Genomic DNA, 4486 nt, shown 5'->3' on the forward strand with positions numbered 1-4486 from the left:
TGTACTGTGGTTATGTAAGAGCATATTCTATTCTTAGGAAATACACACTGACGTATTTAAAGGTAAAGTGCCATAATGTAATTTACCTTGGATTGGTTCAGAAGAAAGAATTCTGTATTCACACACACATATGTATGTGTCTGTACACACACAGATGAGAGATAGATAGATAGATAGATAGATAGATAGATAGATAGATAGATAGAGACAAAGATGGAGCTAGAGAGGAAAAGGCGGGTGGAGGGTGGAGGGCTGACAAAGTTCCTTGGGGGGAAAAAAAAGCACTCTGTGCGGAACATTTGTTCCCTCTGCTTGTAGAAGCATTCATTCTAGGGCCGTGCCCACGTCAAGCTGGACAAACCAGTTCTCTGACCTGAAGAAATGACAAAAAATATATGAGGTGAAGAATGAGGTCGTTTAGACCAAATGAATCAGGTCGTTTAGACCAAGTGAATACACCTAGTGCCCCTTTTCAGTGTCTGTGCGCTGTGATGCATTTTGTACAATTCCTGCTGAATCACTGCACAGCTTTCCAGGAGGAAACAGATGGCAGACCCAAACTAGATACTGAGGACAATGTGATAAAGGGACTATCTACAAAGGTGGGGGACAGAGTTAGAGAAACCAACAAGGGAAGGTACTGCTTCCCATGGAAAGTAACAGTGGGAAGCCAAGACTGTCAGAAAAAAAATGAAGGGAGGGGGCAGTTACTAGAAGCCGAAGCTGAGGGAAGAGCTCTACGGATACCTGGTATGGCCATGTGATAGGCTCTGTGGTCTTTGGTAAAGGATTGCATCCAACTCGGCAGCCAAGCCCCAGCCACCCAGCAGGGCGGGAGCCATGCAGAACAAACACCCTGACCACACTTTCTGTGCACCCTCTGCTCTCCCGTCACGATCTCCCAGTGGCCAAATCCACCTGGCAAGCAGAAGGCAAAGGGACCTGGAGAGGCAGTCTACACAGGCCAGGCTCCCAGGGCACAGAGCAGGGAAGCAAAGAGTAGAAAGTGAATCTGGAAGGGAAGATGGATTTAGCCACCAGTGATATGGGGCTGCAGTGAATGTTTAGTTTTATAGAAGCACAGAGAGCCGACATTCAACATCATCAAGCAAAAGAGTTCTGATTGGTATGTAGACAATTCTTGGAACTGGCATGGTTAAAGAGTTTGATAAGAAAATTAGAAAAAAAAAGTGCTGCTTTCTTGATTATTGGAAATGGGATTTCTGAAAGTCCTTATTTCCTCTACATAAGTTATTTTCCGAATTGTCAACCACAGCCAGCAGGAAGTAAGTACAGGAGAGTTTGTTAACAACACAGCGGTAAAATTCAACACAGACTGAGAAATTCTCCCATTATTTTTTCCTAGAAGTAGAATACCTGCCAGATTTGAAAAAAAGGTGGTAAATTTCTGGAGAGCTCCACCAAACTGTGATCCAGGATCTGTGCTGTATTCAGTGGAGTTCTCTGGGGTGGGGGGTGGGGGGGGCACAAGGCAAGACTTTGACAGGACAACTGGTTCACAAAGGAAGTTCAAGGGACAAGGTGAAGCTAGCAACTAGAAGAAGATAAAGGACAAAATGAGAAGATGGGAGATTTGGAGGAAGAGCAGAGGCATGGCATACGGCAGTGCATGGCCAGTGATTCAGGACCAAGACTGTGAAAGGCCAGCATTGAAGTGGAGTTAGCTGTTTTGGAGGCAGGACTCACTCTGGGGAAGGGGAGGAGGGGAGGGGAAGGGAGAGACCTCATTGCAGACCTCTTAAGACCAAGGCTGACTAATTGCACTACTGGGTATTTACCCCAAAGATACAAATGTAGGGATCCGAAGGGGTACGTGCACCCCAATGTTTATAGCAGCAATGTCCACAATAGCCAAACTGTGGAAGGAGCCAAGATGTCCATCGACAGATGAATGGATAAAGAAGAGTGGTATATATACAATGGAATATTATGCAGCCATCAAAAGGAATGAAATCTTGCCATTTGTAACAACGTGGATGGAACTGGAGGGTGTTATGCTGAGTGAAATAAGTCAATCTGAGAAAGACATGTATCATATGACCTCACTGATACGAGGAATTCTTAATCTCAGGAAACAAACTGATGGTTGCTAGAGTGGTGGGGGATAGGAGGGATGGGGTGGCTGGGTGATAGACACTGGGGAGGGTATATGCTCTGGTGAGCACTGTGAATTGTGTAAGACTGATGACTCACAGACCTGTACCTCTGAAACAAATAATACATTATATGTTTAAAAAAAAAAAAAGAAGATAGCAGGAAAGGAAAAATAAAGGGGGGGAATCGGAGGGGGAGATGAACCATGAGAGACGACGGACTCTGAGAAACAAACTGAGGGTTCTAGAGGGGAGGGGGTGGGGGGATGGGTTGGCCTGGTGGTGGGTATTGAGGAGGGCACGTTCTGCATGGAGCACTGGGTGTTATATGCAAACAATGAATCATGGAACACTACATCAAAAACTAATGATGTAATGTATGGTGATTAACATAACATAATAATAATAATAAAAGGAGGGCATTTGATGTAATGAGCACTCGGTGTTCTACACAACTGATGAATCACTGACCTCTACCCCTGAAACTAATAATACACTACATCTTATCTAAATTGAATTTAAATGAAGAATTAAAAAAAAAAAAAAACAGTGGAAAAAAAAAGACCAAGTTTGACTGTACACAACCCATCATTCCTCTGTTGTGAGAAACCACAGCAGGCCACAATTTCCCAGAACACAAAACCGCATTGATTCTTGCCTTTCCAGCCTTTCCAGCCCCACCTCCCACCACTCCCCACCTCATTTCTTGATGTTCCAGTCACAAGAGTTCCCTGAATACATCCTGCTACGTCTTATGGCTGTATCTTTGAGCACTGTATAAGACTTTGGGTGAGGTTGATGTAACAAAGAGAGAATAAAATAGAAGGCCTTAAATTAGTTTTCTCCTGAAGCAGTCCCAAGGTGAATGGCACAGAGCCGGGAGGACAGCATGGTTTCACACTGTCATTCAAGGACCCACATTCCCAACACCTTGTTACTTCACCATCTCCTGGGGTATTGCAGTCATCCACAGGGCTGAAGTGAGCTTACCTTCATGTCTAACAAAAAGAGAGCCCAGGGTAGCGGCTTTGTCCCGAAGGAGATGGCGCAGTGGGTGCGCACATAACTTTGGCTCCTCTCATATTGGCCGGGACCTAGTCACATGGCCATGCCTAGCTGCAAGGGAGCTGGAGAGCACAGTCTCTACCTGGTGGCCCTGTGCTCTACCCAAATATATGGTATTCTTTCACGAAAGGGGGGCCTAAAGGGAGCATGTTACAAGAATTTGGGAGACAGCTCAAAAGAGTCCCACTGGACAAATCAGGTATAATTAGAGCACCAAAATGTTAAGTATAATAATAAACTATTAAAAAATAATATATTGTGGCACCTGGGTGGCTCAGTCGGTTAAGTGTCTGACTCTTGGTTTAGGCTCAGGTCATGATCTCAGGGTCGTGAGCTCTGTGCTGGCTGTGGAGTCTGCTTAAGACTCTCTCTCTCCCTTTCCCTCTGCCCCTCACCCTGATCATGCTCTCTCTCTTGCTTAAAAAAAAATAAAATAAAATAAAATATCAATCCATAGTCATGATTTTCAAGAATATATAAGTAGATAGGGGAAAAGGGGGGTCTTATTTACAGTACCTGTCTGCCACCCCTCTGCTACTTTCTCTACCTGGACCAGCTTTTGTTCACCTTGATCACTTCCCTTCCTGCCCTTTTGTGACTCAGTCAAAAACAACCTTTCTGTTTCCCCACCCCCAGCATTTTTCCAACTGCTCAGTTATAATTATCTGTATATGACTTAAACTATGAGCTGAAGAAGCCAGCAGTAAGTTCGCGGAATCACTCCTGAAAGATAACGATTTTTATAGCATGTATAAAACCTTCCAATTAGGGGCACCGGGGTGGCTCAGTCGGTTAAGCGTCTGCCTTCAGCTCAGGTCACGATCCCGGGGTCCTAGGATCGAGCCCCGCATCGGGCTCCCTGCTCGGTGGGGAGTCTGCTTCTCCCTCTGCCTCTGACCTTCCCTTTCACTCACGCTCTCTCTCTCTCTCTCAAAATAAATGAATAAAATCTTAAAAAAAAAAACCAAACCCACAAACCTTCCAGTTATGGCAGTCTTCATTTGATCACCCTTCAGAACAGTACTGCTGCTGAAGACAAATTGTTTATAGCCCTGATCACACTCTTTTATATACTCCTGAAGTCAAAGATCTTCTCTGAATAGGAAACACTCTCTCTCAGGCACTGACTTTACTATTGTTAACTGTTGGCCCTTGCTGCAAGTTGTGTCTCACTCTACACTGTCCTATGGGCCCTGCTCAACTTAAGGGACCAGACATCACCGTAATCATAAGACGCTCTCATCTGTATCAGAATAAAATGAATGCATTGGCCAAAATCTGGCAGCTCATTTATAAAGGGTTTGTGA

Source organism: Mirounga angustirostris, unplaced genomic scaffold (assembly GCF_029215605.1).
Source record: "Mirounga angustirostris isolate CCGP_5_RB_7025 unplaced genomic scaffold, mMirAng1.0.hap1 SCAF_2, whole genome shotgun sequence".
NCBI classification, from domain to species: Eukaryota; Metazoa; Chordata; class Mammalia; order Carnivora; family Phocidae; genus Mirounga; species Mirounga angustirostris.